Source organism: Passer domesticus, chromosome 1 (assembly GCF_036417665.1).
Source record: "Passer domesticus isolate bPasDom1 chromosome 1, bPasDom1.hap1, whole genome shotgun sequence".
In the NCBI taxonomy this organism is placed as follows: Eukaryota; Metazoa; Chordata; class Aves; order Passeriformes; family Passeridae; genus Passer; species Passer domesticus.
The window spans coordinates 116,937,134-116,955,616 of NC_087474.1; the positions used below are offsets into that span (position 1 = coordinate 116,937,134).

At 34.5% G+C, this 18,483-nt stretch overlaps 2 long non-coding RNA genes across 2 annotated transcripts; one reads left to right on the top strand and one right to left on the bottom strand.

The window, feature by feature from the left end:
• Positions 1-1,135: 1,135 nt before the first annotated feature.
• Positions 1,136-7,483, top strand: LOC135289303 (uncharacterized). The gene is made up of 3 exons (XR_010352090.1): positions 1,136-1,269; positions 4,509-4,582; positions 7,348-7,483. It is a non-coding gene; the product is annotated as an uncharacterized LOC135289303 (long non-coding RNA).
• A 5,939-nt stretch (positions 7,484-13,422) lies between these two features.
• On the bottom strand, positions 13,423-17,819 carry LOC135289307 (uncharacterized). Its single transcript, XR_010352091.1, has 3 exons — positions 17,711-17,819; positions 15,130-15,204; positions 13,423-13,468 (listed from the first exon to the last, which is right to left on the bottom strand). It is a non-coding gene; the product is annotated as an uncharacterized LOC135289307 (long non-coding RNA).
• Between the last annotated feature and the right edge of the window lie 664 nt (positions 17,820-18,483).

The window sequence follows — 18,483 nt, forward strand, 5'->3', positions numbered from 1 at the left end:
GGCTTTTGGTTTGCTAAGTTCACACAAATATTTTCTCAAAACAAGTTGTTACAGCTGAGAAGGTACATGGCCAAATCGCACTGAAATTTGGACAAATGTTTGCAGAAACTGCACGGCTCATAACTATTAAGCAAATATTTGCATAACCCCCCGACACAATGCACTAGGTTCTGCATAGTTTGGCTTTCAAGTTCCTGCAGCATGAGAATATAATTCAAGAATGTTGTGCAGAGGTCTTTTTTCATTACTGTGGTCTATCCAAAGAGACGATGAATATCTCCTGATTAAATGTATTTCCATGAGCACTACTGCCTAACAAAAGAACTGAATGGCTTCAGCTAAATGTTGCATTATGGAGACAGATCACCACCACCACTGTCTTCATGAACTGCTGCATCACAGATTTTGAGGATGAATGATTGTGTTGGTTTTGTTCATTTGCTTTCAGCCCTACTAATTGGACTGAAACATTAAAAGAAGGAAGTTTTTCAATCACAGATGTCATTTCTTATGCAGTATATAGACTTTCACCTCCAGAATGAAGTGGTTACACTGAGCTGCTTTCTTGGACTCCCTGTCCAGGTTGAGATTTGGCAAATTCCAGACTGCTACAGCTACTGGAACTTTTTTTTACAGTCAAAAGATGGGGGGGGGGGGGTTTGTTTTTTGTTTTGTTTTGGGTTTTTTTTTGTTTTGTTTTGTTTTTGGTTTTGGTTTTTTTTCCTTGGTGTGGTTTTTTTTTGTGTGTGTGTGTTTTTGGTTTTTTTTAATCAAGCATAAAGCTGTATTTCCAGCCAAAACAGAAAAAAAAAATCAAACAAAAGCCAAAAAACCTAAATAAAACAAAACTAACAAAAAAACCCCAACAACAACAACAACAACAACAACAACAAACAAAACAAAAAAAAAAACAGAAAAAAAAACCAACAAAAAAAAAAAGAGGAGAGAGGAATGAGAATATGTGACAGAAACGCAACACTGCAGACTGCAGACAGCAGGGTCATTGAAAAATGAAGAATGAGGAGGAGGTGCTCCAGGCACCAGAGCAGATTCCCCTGCAGCCCATGGTGAAGACCATGGTGGGATAGGCTGTCCTCTGGTCCATGGCAGTCCCTCGGGGTGCAGATGGTCTCCCCCGGCTCTGGCAGAGCCCCAGGGCAGAACAGGGAGATGGCTGGAAAGGCCATGACCCTGTGGGATTCCTGTGCTGGAGCAGGCTCCTGGCAGGCACCTGCAGAGCCATGGAAGGAGGAGGCCATGCTGGAGCAGGTTTGCTGGCAGGGCTTGTGATGCCATGGGGGACCCACACTGGAGCAGGCTGCTCCTGAAGGGCTGCACTGGGAAACAACCCAGGCTGGAGCAGTCTGTGATGAGCTGTGGCCTGTGGGAAGGCCTCATGTTGGAGAAGTCCATGGGGGACTGTCACTGTGGGATGGACCCAACACTGGAAAGGGGGAAGGACTCCTCTCTCTGAGGAGGAAGCAGTGGCAGAAAAGCCATGGAATGAACTGACCCTAACCCCCATTCCCATCTCCCTGTACTTCTGCAGGGGGAGAAGGCAGAGCCTGGGAAGGAGGGGAGACAGGAGGGAAGGAGCTTTTAAGATTTCTTTTACTTCTCAATATCCCACTCTGATTTTGGTTCGTATGAAGTTCAATTAATTTTCCCACGCTGAGTCTGTTTTGCACATGACGGTAATCAATGAGTGATCTCTCCCTGTCTTTATCTCAGCTCATGAGCCTTTCATTATATTTTCTTTCTTCTGCCCAGTTGCTGAGGGAGTGATAGAGTGGCTTTGCTGGGCACCTGGTATCTAACCAGGGTAACTCCCACACAGCACTAAATTTAAAGCTTCAGATGAAACCACCTGAGACCAACCCCATATAAATTAGCAGGAAGTATCCTGCATGGCATTGGCATTCTTCAGGAAGATCACTTGACCTGTTCCAGTCGTGAATTTTGAATCCAATTTAGGTATAGATCAGAAAGATCTATCTCTATGGCTGCAGTATATTACTTTCTGAAATTCCAATACACTGATGAAATAAAGGTGATGATAACAGTAAATAACAGTTTTTAATAAACAGGTTTTTTTAGATCATTGTCAAATCTTGCCAGTTTAATAGTGTAGATAGAGTAGCTACAGCACATGGGTGTGAAGTGAGGTAAATGCTTTTTGTTACTGAAAAACGAAAAGGCCTTTTTGCAGCAGCTATTTAATGGTAGAAAGAAACAGTGGGCCTTTTATTCAAAACTTTGCCTACTCAGAGATCTAATCTGATGATGATGTGGAAGTGAAACATAAGAGGATACATTCTGTAGTTTGCAGTCACAGTCGCTTCTGATCCCCCTGACTCTCAGAACAATATCAAGCTGTTGAAAATTGTGACAGGTAGTTAATCCCACTTAATTAATACAACACCACTTGCTTTTCAAATGCCAAACATATAAATACAGTGTCAGTTAAGATAAATTCTCACTCAATTTGGGCACCTAAAGTCTACTTTACCCTAGACTATAACTCAGAGATGTTTTCTTTTTTGTTCTCCTCCTTTTTATTTTCAGGAGAGAATACTTTGTGATTATTTGGTGGGTGGAGTTGACACAATCCATTTTTCTTTACGTGACTTAGTGTTTTCCTCGGACGAGTTCTTCACTTATCTTCTCCTGCTACTTAAAAGCTCCAAACAATAAATGCTAAACAAGATTATATCCTGATTTAGCTATTTTTATTTTTAATTACTTGCTTATAGTAAGCAGGAGTTAATTTTCTTAAGGAATAATTTTCTTTTCATTGTTAACATCTTGTCTGACTATAGAGGAATGTTTTGTCATTTCACAATTAACATTAGATGGCCTGTTTCTCAAATTTACTCAATATGTGGTAGATAATAGTGGTATAATTTCAAGATGAGTTTTGAAGTTGAGCTTTGACTTATGTAAAAGGAGGTTAATCTTAGTTCTGGCAATTTAGACACTAAATAAAAATTTTAATGAAGATTTTGATGTGGTATTCAATCAATTTTTATTTCTAAAAGAATCTGGTCTTTTCAGTGCCACAAAATTTTATATTGGTTATTCAGAAGATATGACTTTTTTTGAAAAAAAACTGTGTTTTCTCATGAAAAATAAAGTTTAAATACCTCAAATTCTTTCATAGAAGGAAGTAAATTGAACAAAATAGGGTGTTTTGTTTTTTTAAAAAAATAAAGGAATGCATTCCAGGAACACAAAATTTTCCTTTTTCAGAATTCCAAAATAAAATTATCTGATTTTTTTTGTTTCAGAGAAGCATTTCATCTGCTTTCATTCATACCTATAAAAGAAAATTTAAACCAATTTTATTTTAAAAAATCGTATGGGGCAAAAGGAATGGAAGTACTTAATTTCAGAATTTTTGATTTCCATTTCAAATCAGAATAGAAAAAACATTGGCTCTCTGAATTCTGCATAATAGGAGATTTCCATTATTTCCCTCATTGTCCAGATATAAGACACATCTAGAAAAAAGATGTGTACTTTCATATATTAATATTAATAAAATATAAAAGTCAATATTGAAAATTTAACTTTCTTTTTTAAAAGCTGATATCTGTCCTGGTTTTGAGTCAACAGCAAGAAGAATACAAAATACTAAAAAGTCATTAGAGTTAACCCACATGCTTAAGGAATAAAATTTCAACACCACTGGACTTTCTTCTTGTCACATAAAAACCTTCCAGAAGGTGGAAAAAAAAAAAAGAAAACATGGAAACATAATCATACCTGTATGAAAAATCATGAAAATGTTTGCATGTCATGTTTCCTTTTCGGGCTCTAGTCCTTGAGATACACTCAGTTAATATGGAGACCTGATAGTAGGAATTGAACTATAATGTAAGTTGTCAGAATTTGGCACATGTTGCTCTTCAAATGAGCTGAAGGCACCACGAATTTGCAGAACAGTCAGCCTGCCCTTAATTTCTCTTTAAACGAGCAAATGAAAAAAAAAAACAAAACAAAACAAAACAAAAAAAGCTAGTCCCTCAAAAAATATAGCAACCAAAATATAAACAAACCCCCCAAACTAAAAAAACAATCACCCAAACAAAAGCAATCCCATATCTTAAAAATCTTGACTAGGCAAAGATTTGTAAACATCTAGATTATAACAAGAAGAGGAGCAAAAGGCAGCATACATTTGTGAAGAAAGAAAGAAAAAAAAAAACTTCAAGCCACACTAATTTATTTTTATCACAGGTTAAGAGACCCATTTGGAGTGCAGAAATAATTGATGTGTCTTTTTTGTTTGACTTTAAAGCAGTTGAAAACTATTTTACTGGCAGTATTACAAAACAAGGAAATTTTATTTAGATAGAAATTATAGAATGTAGATATATTTTTAAAAGAATTTCACAACAGATTTGAAATTATATTCAAATAATAAATAATATTCAAATGTTAACACTATGTGTTCTCTGAGTCATAAAATTCAAATTCATTTCATTATGGTGTTGGATGACCCACAGGATGTCCTGTCCCAGTCATGTTCCGAATGCCATGGGAAAGGATAGTGCTTGCAAGATTTACTGTTGATACCAAGGTGAGTGGGCTATCAAACAATCCCGAGGAAAATAATATATTTATACATGACCCCGAGAATTTGCAAAAATTAACTAAAATGATGGTTTATCATGAATATTGAATAGTAAAATAATGAGTTGCAGGAGCAAAGAACAGTGAACGGTGTGGTGGATGCAGCCAGTGTCCAGAGGAGGATTTGTGCTTTAGAGAAGACCACAGACTGAATGGGAATTAGCAGTGGTGAATGTGTCAGCCCTTAGTGCATAAACATAACTGTCATTTGTAAAAATTAAAAAATTATTTCTTAATCTGTTTTTAGTGGGTTGTGCATGAACAATAAGAGCTTTTTCCCAGGCTGAATTTCAGGAAGAAAATAATGATCAGATATCTGTAATATTACTTGTAAGAAAAGAATGAAAAAAAATTGATTATTTACTTGGGAAGATTGTAGGAGAGAGATAGTCAGACATGTAAAGATGAAAGGAATAAATTATTCTCCAGCTCTCTGCTTTGTGTAGAATAATAAGGTACAATCTTACAGCACAACAAGATAGATTCCAGTTGCACTTCAGGGGAAAAAAATGAAGTAAAACAAAGAATAGGATAAAAAACCTAAGATAAAAATAACCAGTTTCTCAGATAGAAAGTTTAAGAGTAATACAATGTATCCCTTACACAGTTTAGACAAATATCACTCCCGAATAACTTAGCTGTAGCTGACCCTGCCATGAGCTAGAGAAATAGTCAATATAGCATCACTCCTTTCTTTCATTTCACACTATAAATCTCACTATGGATGGGTGCCTTAAAAAAATATTCTACCTCTTGTTTTCTTATCAGAAAACCCTGATCTCCTCTGGGAAAGGTTTCTCTAGTCTCTTTTTTGTGCTCTTTTTTTCATTAAATCATCTAAATACTGTCCACCTATCATTAAATATTGGTTGTGGTTTTTTGTAAACAAATGTCATAACAAAACACATGACAAGTCTATTTTAACATTTCAGTCTGTGATGCACAGTTTAAAATATTCACCTTCATAAGATACTGTTGCTAGCAATATTTGGTTTGAAGTCTTTTTTCTTTTTTTGTTTTTCTCCATTTCCTTTTTTTCCTTTTTTTGTTTTTATTTTTATGAATACACTCAAAATAAGCACTTAATGCTGTTCATCTTTTCCAAGTACTCCATAACTTATTAAACGTATTGGGAAAGCATCTTTTAAATCCACACTCATTTGCTTTTCCACTAATTCACTCTTATTCTGAATGTATCAGAAACAGGTCATCAGCTGATGTGAACTTAGGACAATCTATTTAGAGACCTTCTTTGTGATTAATGATATGTCTTACCAGTGGATCTGCAAAGTAGCATCTTCCTTCTGTTTCTTGACGTAACTAAAAGGTTATAATCTCTTCTACTCATGTGACATTTGGCATCTTATGCTAAAATCAGTAACCTCACCAAAGGTCACCCTGAGTGCCAATTGAGGACAAAATTTGGTTATGCAATTTGCTGAGCGGGGTCATTTTGAAAAGCGATGAAGGTGTCTGCAAATGCAGTGAAGTTTGACTCAGCTCACATCTATGTGGTACAGAATGAACTGCAGAGGGGGATACCTTAAGATCATCCTTTCCTTTTAGCTCAGATATTTCAGATAAGAGAACTGACTCATTTTTCCAGACAGTTTCTCCTTTTAGCTGACAAGAGTCTCTCTCAAATGGGTCATGATTTGCACAAGGTGATGCTTTCATTTTGTACTGGAAACACGATTTTGATCAAAGCATCCTAAATGTTAAGGATCTTTTTAATCTACTAATGATGTTAACAGGATACTTTCCCCCTTTAATTTCAATCTAGTTTTACTTTAATTTTTTGGTGACATTTTATCTCTTAATAATAAATATTATAAGGTAATATTAAAATATTTCATTTCTTTTGTTCTTGCTATGGATGGCAACTCTGAACAACACATGACTAATACAAACCAGGCAAGTTTTTCTGCCTTACTCTAAGATAACTTTTTTTGGTCCATCATATTATTTGTGGCATCTTTATTGTGTGTCTCCTAATTTGCATCATGTTAATTACTGAGATATTTTGCTACAATGCTCTAACACAGCTATTTGAAATAGCTGAATTCATTTGCTTGTAGTAATTAGAAGTGGATGCAAATAAAGATTTTCATTTTAAGATAATAGGCAATTACAGATTTCTTTTCTCCATATCACATTTACACTCATTCTAGAATTGCATATTTTAGTGTAAAATTCTTATCTTAATTTCTTCTTAGCCAAAAATAAATAAATTAAAGCACTGGCATCCTGTCACTCTGCTATAAAAAAGATGCTAAGCTATTTGGACTAGAATTATAAGCAAAAATCAATATGTGCTATTAGCTTTTAAGATACTTTTTTCAAATGTCATTCTTTGAGGATAAAAACATGTTTGCTTTGTAAAGCTCTTAACATTTCAAGCTGAAAGGCTTGAACAAGCTTTGAACTCTGGAGTTTAAGATGCCTATAAATTAAAGGGAAAAATAACATTAAATGGTACTGCAGCTTGTGAAGCTGACTTTTTTAAGTCTCTGAATATCTCAAAGTCCTCAAATGTACAGTTTTCTTGGAGCAGCCTGGGAACCAAAGAACCCAATGCATACTATGGAATTATTTTGCTTTATTTGGAAATATCCTTATAGGATTAATTTTTTTAAAAAGTGATTTCTCTGTAAGATGTCAATATTACAGAGAATATTGATTCGGGCTATCCAAACAATTTTCTGTCCACAGTTGCTGAAACATGCCAGTGGAAACAGAGTGCTGTGCTGACTCAAAACACCTTTTCTCTTGACCTGCATATCTGCCACCTTCGACTTGGTCATTATGGTCAAGATTTTTCTACTTGTAATAAAAATTGTGTGACTGATTTTGTTCCCTTTGAAAAGTCTATTTCTCTTTGGTCTTGGTATTAAATGTTCTCAGCCCACCCTTCCCTTCCTCTTGAATGCCACTATTTCCCTGGGGCTCAAAACGTGTTTTTTCCCCCCTGTACTTGACACAAAATTAACATAGTAAAATTGCTTCTAATTATTCATATGTACTTCTCAGCAAAGCTGAAAGAAGACCTATTAGTATAATTTCTAAAGGAACAGTTACAACACAAACTCCTGGATTAAAAAGTTGTTTACTGTCAAGAAAAAAAAAGAAAAAGAAAAACCATTCTTTAGAGAAAATTTCCCAGGCAAATAGTTGCTTCAGAGACATTCTTTACATAATTCATAAATTTGTGCGGATTTTCCTATCAGACCTTTCACAAAAAAAAAAAAAAAAAAAAACCTCTGAAAAACTGTCTTTTGTCTTATGTGTCCTTCCTTCACAAGGCAAAGTAATAAAATACTAATAATGGCTCACAGAGGCTATAAAGAAACCCTAAATCCTTTAAACAAATGGTTGCAGTCTAATTGTCTCATCTGCTCATTCATATTATAGCCTTCCATCAACAGTGTGTTTCTGAACTTGTAGACTCTCCAAGTCACAGATAGGCTTTAAAGTGGGAAGATAACTTTTATTTGTTATGGGCAATAAAGTTTGAGTCTCTACTGACTGTCTGACAAGAAGGTGTCTGGTACTGTGGATCCAGTCAGGCAGAACACAAATCGAAATAGTGGCTAAAGGGCAAGATAATGGAGGAATGAGAAGTATAAAACCTACACAACAAAATTATATTGCAATGAGAGAAAATTAGAAACTTAGTAGTAGAGCCTAAAAATAGAACAAATCTGCCCCTTGAAGGCATGTACAGTAGGGATGATTGCTAATGAAATGGTACCATGCTGGTTTGCCTTTAGTTTAGACTCAGCAATGGTGATATATTGAGTCTGGGTTGAAAGGATGTGTGGGTGGGGCTGAAAGTCATGCTTGTGAATATGCACAGCTATACATTTCCACACCAAATCACTTGCTGTGTGCCCTTAGTCCACTCCATGTCAGTAGGAAGTCTCTGTCTGGTAGGTATCTGTGAACAGGCAATTGTTGTAGCTGAATTCTGCATCTTCCAGCATGAATTTTAAAAAACACAGACTTCAGAAATAGGCTCACATTATTTTCTGATTGCAAGAAGATTTTACATAGAAAGGTCAGTTATTAAAATGAATAGCACAGACAAAAAAAGAAAAAGATATTACATGCACATGGACACAAGTGGACATGTGAATGCATTCCTTCTATTACAAAGCTTTTTCAGTTTTTCTTCCAATCTGTCTCCAGTTTATTTGTTGCCACTATCTTACAATGACACCTGCTAGAAAAGCTTAGTGGAGCCGCTGACAGCTCCCCTGCAGTTGCTGCCTGTCAGTGCCTAATTCTCAGTCAGCAGTATACACCCTCTCTAATGTACATTATAGTTCTAATTTCCCTTTCTTTCTCCTTGGGGCAACCTAAGCTTATTATCACTGTGGGTAATACTGCTAGGCTGGTTTCCTTGCCACCCTTCCTTCTCCTGAAGTGAAGGTGCAAATGAGATCTGGAAACCACTACAGTCTATTTGTACGTTTAAATTTTAAATCCCTGGCTAGAAAACAACCCACTGCTCCAATTCCTCTCATGTCCACATCTAATCCATTCTGTGTTTCAACAGAAACATTTCCCTTTGTTTTAGGTTAGCTTTTAAGATGAATTTTTTTACTACTTTTTATATATGAATGCTTAGCTTGTGATGGCCATTTTTAGCTTAGTGTTTCTGAGGACAATGGAAAAATATCTCACACTGATAAAGGAATTTTTTTCCTTCTGCTTACTACAAGTTCTTACTCCCAGGCGCAAATGAGAACATTTTTTGCACGTGTGTCAACTTAAAGTTTCCACTGATAAAACAGGTGGAGTTGTCATTTGTTTTTCATCCACTAAAATCAATAGTGGGACATCAGTGTAAAAATGGTAAGAGAAGATTGTGATTAATTTCTTAAAATTTTCATTTGACTTTTGGATAAGTGTCTTAACAGTGTGAACAGTTCCACAGAGACTGCAAGAGGAATTTGGGACCACATTTATGCCAAGTGCTCCAGACAAACTCAGAAAGATCTCATACAGGATTATATATAAAATACTCTTTTCAACCCATATTTTAAATGATGTATCTAGAATTCCAATTTGCTGTGAATAATTTTATTTTCCTTAGATTAATCAAAAGTTTATTATTGTAAATAAAATAGAAAGAAATTGGGTTCAGCAGACGTTGGAGATTCCATCTCTTTGTGTTGACCTAAGAGATTATTTGTATCAACTTCCCTTGGCATTTGCCTGAACTATGATCAGAAGAAACTGCTTCTAGATGGAAATCCCTTACCTTTATTTTTTTCCCCCAAGCAAGTACATCTGACACATAGAATTCACTGGCTACCAGGTTATTTGCATAGGTAATTTTACAGAGTTTTGCAACAACAAAGACTCTAAGCTTATAATGAAAAAATAATATTCTCATTTTTTTGTAAGAGGGTTTCTGATCCTCTTACCTATTGTATATTAAGATGTAATTGGCTTTTAGAAAAAAATTATTAAAGAAAAAAACATTACTTTAAATTTATGACCATATGCTTTCACAACAAATTTCTGCTTCTGTCCTGGAGGACTCATTGTGTATGCATGAAGCTGTGTCCCTAACTTCAGGCTGAGCACTGTCCATACCAAGAGACTTGTCCTAGATAGAATGAACACTTTGACAAGCAGGGAAACAAAAGAAAGCTGCCTGACTTAGATATCCAGTCACAAATTGATAGGTAACTTATAATTTCAGAATACACATTGCAACCTACAGAGTAAACAAATTCACACACAAAAAAGACCTGTCAAGTAATTTAGAATAACAAATATATGCAAGAAAGCTGTGATAAGCTTGTAGACATTCTGCAGACAGAAAAAGAGGCTAAACTAATTTAATAAATTATTCATAGTGATTCATTCTCTCAGCATGGTAACAATGTAAGATGCATTTTTTACTTTACTTCTATGGGAACTTGTAGACATGGAAAAAATTTTTCAGGTAGAAAGTTAGGCTTTCTTGCAAAACTACTTATAAAGACATCCAGTAAGCTGGACATCAGCTTTGCAATATAATTTCAAAGTTGTTCGTCTCTTCATGAGTGAGTACATTGCAGGAATAATAAAAGATTTTTCATACTGATCTGCCAACATTGCATAGAAAAAGCAGGAAATCCCATCTAAAAAGTGTATAAACTATTGTCAATACACCTAGTGAAATCAAACCCTTTGTTTCAATTCACTGAGAAGAGCCATGAGACTTGTTTTTCCCTCATTCCACTTTCATGAGCTGTCCTTTTCCACAGACCTGGTTTAGTAGCAGCAAATTCTGTGTCTCTCAGGAAAGTGAGCATGAAAGTTTGTCACCTTGAGTCTTTCCCTTTGACACTCTGAGAGTTAGATCCTTGCAGCTTGCTGAGGTGTTTTTATTTTTTCCCTTTTTCTTCTGATAGGGTGATATGTATGCAGTTCAGAAAGCTTTCCCACAGAAAACCCCCAAAGGACAAACAGCCTGTGTATCTGATTGCAAATCAGCCAGCTACCTGATTCCTTGAACAGGGGAGTAATTGGCTGGGGATTTTATCTGTTTCTCTGGCTGATGCCAATAAGCAGGCGTGTTTATTAACAATTTATTTACAGAACACAGATTGATTTCAGGAGAGAAACATCACCAGCCTCTGCAAAGTGTGAGCAAACGATTTCTTCCGGTCCCACAAATAATCTATTATTTTCTGTTTGCATTGGTCTTTATCTTAGGGTTTTAGACTGAAATACTGAACATGCACAGGAGACAAAACATAGGTGAAAAGGTTATTCTTGTTTCTAGAAGCAACCCTGCAGAATAGATGCTTCATAAATAATGTGATTAACTGAGTAAACACACTCCACATCTGCTTCAGACTTCCTGGACAATATTAGGCAACTTCCATGTTGTTCAGTATTTCACACAACTCCTCCCTTATAGGTGGTCAAGAAGCAGATTCACATAGTCAATAATACATCCAGATGGATTATGCTAGAATGTATTCTTGGTTTTAGTCTCAAAAACATTCACATTTTAGTGAAGAACAGGGAAACACAAGTGTTTATGGGCTTTTTTGTTTGTTCCCTTGACTAGAAATTATGGTGGTTTTTTCTCCTTATGTCTTAAAATAGATAAAATTAATTCAAAGCCTTTATGGTATTCTGTTCAGAAGTTAAACTGATTTTCCAATAAGATTACCTTAGCCAAGAATATTTTCTTTCATGACAATGAGAGTAATTATACTAATATTATTTGGATATGCTCAGGATCTGATTTAGAAATAGTCCATTTTATGAAGTAATACTGGCAAGTTATACTGGAAGTAATACTGTGAGTTGTGAATTTTATTTTGATTGTTCCATTGAAGGTCACACTGAGGAACTATAGATATTCTGCTGAGATAGCTTTGTTTCATTCATATGTAACTTGTTAGCTTTTTAAAACAGCTTAAGAATGAAAAGCACTAGACAAATGATAAATTAATTGCAAGGTAAATACTTCTCTTAAAAAAAAAGATAATTTTTATACAAAAAAAAAAATTGCTACAGAAAGTGGTACTTTATTTTTCCCATAATTATTCTGTAATCTATCTCAGTCCAAGGTGTAGATCCTCTCAATGTGATTATCACAGATGCAGTATTGAATTACAATGCAAAGCACAATTTATCTCCGGAGAAGAATATTAATATTAATAAAATATCTGAGTAGGGTGTCCATAAAATAAAATAAAATAAAATAAAATAAAATAAAATATAATTGTGTGTTAATCTCCTTCCATAAATAAATGACATGTGACAAGTTCATAATCACCTTCTTGTGATAAATATTGAATTAGTGGAGTAAATTATTTTTTTGCTTAGCTTTTGATAAGTTACAAAATAGCAGCATGTTATCAGTTTGCTTGAATGCAACCCAAACAAAATCTACATTCAATACATAATCTTACAAATCTTACAGCTGTAATGTAGTGCTTAAGCCAATCAAAATTCAAGTTTAGTTCCTCACTGAGAGTCTAATGTCTTGGAAAAAAAAAGAAATGCCATAAGCATCAAGACTTTTCCCTTTTTTCTTGCAGTTTCTTCTGCTGAAAGGTTTTTTCTCTAAGTAAGGTTTTAATTAAGAAACAGTCTCTGACGTAAGATATGTCTTCTTTTTAATGGGATGAGAAATTCCATTTTTTACCACCTTGAAAAAGTTATTGCATTGAGATGACAGGATTTTACCTTACTAATACAAATGTATGGAGTTTTTCATACTTCTCTATTGGTGGCAGATGTATAAATTGCTTATTGCAAACAGAATGGGCAGCTCACCCTCTCTAATATATGTGCATTCTCACATCCTCAGGGAAATGTAAATTTAGTTTGGGCCCATTCTTATGCAGACCAGTCACTTCATTAGCTGGTCACAATTCCACTGAGTCTCCTTACTTGTAATACTCCTTTCCTTCTCTTTTCTTTCTTTCTTTCTTTCTTTCTTTCTTTCTTTCTTTCTTTCTTTCTTTCTTTCTTTCTTTCTTTCTTTCTTTCTTTCTTTCTTTCTTTCTTTCTTTCTTTCTTTCTTTCTTTCTTTCTTTCTTTCTTTCTTTCTTTCTTTCTTTCTTTCTTTCTTTCTTTCTTTCTTTCTTTCTTTCTTTCTTTCTTTCTTTCTTTCTTTCTTTCTTTCTTTCTTTCTTTCTTTCTTTCTTTCTTTCTTCTTTCCTCTTTCTTTTTCCCAGTTTTTTTCCCCTGAAGGGTAGTTTTCACAGACATGGAGAATTTTTCAACGTAGACATCTTCTTTCTAGTTCTATTGACTCATAAAGTCCTCAGAACCTACATCTCCAAAAAGGGTCATTCCTGATAAGTGGAACCTAATAATGAAGTAAAAAATAACAATTAAATATGGCACTGCAGATCTATGAAGTTCTGTAATTCAAAATTGCTGTCTGTAAGGAGTGTGCTCATGTTGATACTGCACCATGACTTTGAGGCTACATTTGTTTGGTGACAAAAGGAACTCAAAAGTGTTTACAGTATTACCTAAAGAGGTAATGTTCCTGGAAAAGCCCTTTTAAAAAGACTGAATGGCCAGAAGCTGAAAAAAGATGAGGAAGAGAAAGAAACAACTGCAAGAAGAAAGTGCCATACAAAAAAAAAAAAAAAAAAAAGGAATAAAGAAAGCAGTTACTTTGCCACCTTCATGTAGGAGTATCTGTACATACAGACATGAAAACATATAACTGTATATTTTATAGTACTTTCAAATTTACTTTCGAGTCATGGGCTTTTCTTTGATTTTATTGAAAATGAAAGAATGTCCTCAGTAAAGGGAGTGACATATGAATATACAAGTAAATAACCTCTGCAACCCAATGCCAACAGAAAAAAAAAAAAAAGCAACAAAACATTTCATTAGAAAATTTAAATTATTAGGTAAAATTAATTTGTCATTATGAATGAGGACATACATCTGAAGTCTAGGTAAAAAAGGACCTTTGTCTCTGATAACTTATTTGTGTGCTGTAAAATCTTTCAGAATCCAGTGAAGACACTTCAACACACTGGGAAATTCACTTAGGGATAGGAAAATATATTTGCTGTTTTATCAATAAATGCTTATCACAGTCCTCAAATTTTTCCTTTCCCTTATTTTAATTTATGATATTTCATTGGATTACTTTATTTCAAGTATATTTTTATCTTCTCATTTTTTCCTTGTAGGATCATCAAAATTTTCATTCTCTCTTCTTTTTTGTGTTACTCTTCTTGTTCTGGTTTGCTTTTCAGCTTATTGTTCATCATGTGTTAAAGTGATACCAGAGGCACAAAAATCCAAAAGAGAATGAAAATACACCTCAAGAAAAAAAAAAAAAAAGACATCTATCATCCTTAAGTCCTTTTTGACAACCAGCAACAGGATCATGTTTAACACAAGGGTCTGAGAAACATCAAACAAGATTGTGCAGTCATAGGTGGGCCACCATTTCTTATGGAGTGTTCATATGACTGCATTTTTATGTTGCATCTGGAAAAGGGGAAATCAATAGCAGAAATGGCTAGACATGGTTTTATATTTTTTAATCCTAGCTGGAGTTATGTTGAGTTTTCTGCTGTGTAATTGGACATGACACTGTAAGATAGTAAGGCAGTCAACTGGCCTTGGAAAAAAAAAAGTTCTCTTATTTCATAGTATTCAAAAACTACTCAAATTACAGTTATTAAACCTTGATCTGGACAAAAACAATAGTTCTAATCCTGTGCAACAATCAGAATAATCAAGCAAGGAGTCTGAAAAAACTGGTGGTATAAGAAGGGATGTTGATTTGTTCCCATTGATACACTGATTTAAAACTTGATTAATCTGAGCTGGGGTTTGAATCATTCCCAGAAGTGGCTGCCAGGGCTAAAATTTGTATAAGGTCATGAGTGTAGAGAGTGTTATTACCTGGCATTTTCACAAATCATCCCTATCAATGCTGACTCTCATGCAATAAGACTGAACTGTCTTGTGTTTGTTTGCTCAATAACTTACTGTTTCACATTCATAATTCCTGGGTTTTCTCTTTCTTCTGGCTCTGGCTTCATGAGAAATCTCTCTTTAATAACACTAGGGAAAAGTAATTGAAAATATGGCCTTAGAAAAAAAAAAAGAATGAGATTTTTATTTGTTCTGCAAGACAAATACAAGGCACTCATCCCAGATATTCTTGACAGTGAGAATGATAGAGGAAGGATGTTATTTTATTGGGCAGCCTCTTGCTTGTGCTCTAGCTCTCACCCCAACACAATGACTACAATCAAGAAAGGGAAATTGCATGTGTCAGTGTCCTAAGGAGAAAAAAAAACAAACAGATTTTATAATAGCAGTGTTTTGAAATTCAGTTATTACAGAGAGGTTATATGCAACTCCTCAAACCCAGAAGGACTGACAGGGTGGGGGGGTGGGAAACAGAACAATTTATTTATTGATACAGTAGTTTCTGAAATACCAGCTGTGTGAACAAAAAATATATTCCTTTCAGAATGGTAGAAAATAAACGGACTTTAATAAATTCAATAAATGTCTGAAGCGCTCAGACATTTCTGTCGCTTACAAAGTAGAAAAATGTAATGGTCTTTAGTCTTGTTCAGACAAAGGTGGATTAAAAATTAATCACTGTAGTAAAATATGAAAAATCATGAATAAACAAAGATCATTGTCTGACAAGGCATTTGAGACAGAAAACAGATCAATAATTGGCCCATGTATGGAAGGAAACTTTCCTTCAAGGACTTAATCTGCTGAAGGAAATGATAATGCATAGCAGGCCTGACAATGTAAAACTAAGATTTTAATTTGATAACCCTAGATTAAACATGAAGTAAGTTGAACTCTCATGTGTTATTGTATCTGCTTTAAGCCGTGTTTCTCTTTTTCTGAAAATAATGGTGAAAATGGAAGGGTCCCCTGCCTGCTCTCAAACTCCATTGGCAAATGATGATTATGAAGGTAGCCATTAAATTCTTCCTATACTAAAATGTTTGAGCTATTTTCTGTGGGACGTCAAAAGTAATCATTTGTCTTAGTGGAGTTATAACCTCTGCTGGATAATGGTTCACACAGCTGGACAGAGAAGGGACAATTTTTGGGGGGTTTAACTTAAGGAAAAAAATCTGGTATTTCTAGTGTATTTATTTTTGCAATGCAAATATTTGTCTGGACAATTCTGGAGATAAGCAAAATGCGAGGCTTAATATTCTCAGCCCATGTCATTATGTACATAAAATAATTTGGTAACAAAACATCAAATGCTAATGATAAAACAAAACTGGTCCCTTAAAAGAGGAATAAGGGCACATTTTAAAAGGAGATTGGAAATGTAATGGCAGGAAATTGTTGCAGTGGAATCTGAGCTGTTAAAGTAGCTTGTTTCAGCTTGTAAATTACACCAAATTATATAGTTTCCATTTTATGGTGTTGGTTATTTTTTGTTTGTTTGTTTGCTTGCTTTTTTCTTGTTATACCAGGAATATACAGAATATATGAACGTCTTTCTTCCTTAATATTATTATCCTCCTGTTTTCCTTCATTCTTTTAATTTTTGACCATTTCTTTCATTCATTTATACTTCCCTCCAAAACTTTTTCTCATTTTGAGAATCACATGGATAATTTCTCCTCAATCAATGTTCTAATTTCCTAGATTATTTTTTATTTTCCTTGCATAAACCTTGTTTTAATTTGATAAACTATTTGATATGATCAGATTGATAATTCAAAAAAAAATCCTAAACTGCATAGCATAACAAAATGTGATGTTGCTGCTTGAATTGGTCCTAAGACAAAATCTTTTAGTGTAAAGTACCTCTGTGATATGAAGAGGGAACTTGATTTGAATAATTGTAAGGAAAAAAAATTCCTTTGTCTTGAGGAAGTCAATACTTCTGTAAGAAGATTAAAACAAAAAAAGGAAAATGGAAGAATTAGTGAAAAGTGTATGTATTTAAAAAAAAACAAACCCAGCATACAATTAATGTGGAAAATCATCAGTAGCTATTATGAAATTGGAAATAAGAAGCCCCTAAATATAAATCATATAAATGGAAGAAAACAGCATTTGATTTAGCATTTGAGGTGTAGTTCCTTGTGTACAAATAGCCAGCAAATGAGTGTTCAAAGTTAAATTCCCTAGAGCAGAAATACAGACTTTAGTGAGAAAAGGTTTCTGTGCAGGGAATCAAGGTTTATTTTCACACATAATAAGGAGACTTTTGGCCATGTAGAGCTCATAGATTATCATTAAATAATAAAGGAGATAGACTAGTGAGATCAAACATTAAAGAAAATACTTTTCAAAATTCATTTCCAAAACAGAAGTGTACATAAGACATCTGAAAAGAAAATGAGATTTCTTGCTAATGGCAGTAACGACATGTAGTGCCATGCATGCAGTGGCTCAGCAAGCACAGAAGTTAGAAGGGAGAAAGAGGTTCAGTAAAGTATGCCATGTGTATTATTCCAAGAAAAATTAGAGCAAACACCGTGACACATCAGGCTTGCAGTGGGTATCACTTTCATCTTATTGCCTAAGTGCAAAACTTGGGAAGAAGATCATGATAGGTCATGGCACAAACCTCCTGGCATGGATATCTTGCAGGCATCATCAGAGTAGTACAAGGAATGCAGTGGGATGTAACTGTAGGATACAGCAATCAGCAGGGGTCATGCTGTGCTCTTGCCTGCAAGACAGGTTAAAAAACACAAAATGTTGAAGTTAACATGTTAAAATGGGTCTAAAGATAATCCTCATATTTTCCAATTCATCAGAGTACTTGCATCCCTGAAGCTGAATTAAGAAAATTGTAGATCACAATGCACCACTGCTTGTATCTGTAGTCATATGGTTTGGCACATTCATTGAATATTCAGTCTTTATAGAACATCAGTGTGTTTAAGAAAAATGTCAATAACTATATATCTGTGTAATAAGTATCCAGCAATAATAACCCTGATAATAAATCAGTACATGCAAATGGATCTGTTCATGGAGCTTATACAGGGTATCCATAAACACAAGCAAATGAAAATAAAGAAGTATTGCTTTGACAAGGCATTAAGTTGTATTGGGTATCTACCACAACAATGGCAACTCTACTGTCTATACCTCTGGTGCCAATTTAATGCCTGTAATATATGAATTGCCACAAATAGTTAGGGCCAAAGAATTTTGACTTTAAATGTATTTGGATATTTTTATTAGGAAAATGAAGGAATTATGTGTAAGTTTGATATACTCAGAAGATAAACAAATATTAGATTGAGCAGGCCTTTGAAAAAATAATAATAAAACTTGACAGTTCTCCTTTGCTGTATTGTAACATCACTCCCAAATGAACAAGTTAATCAG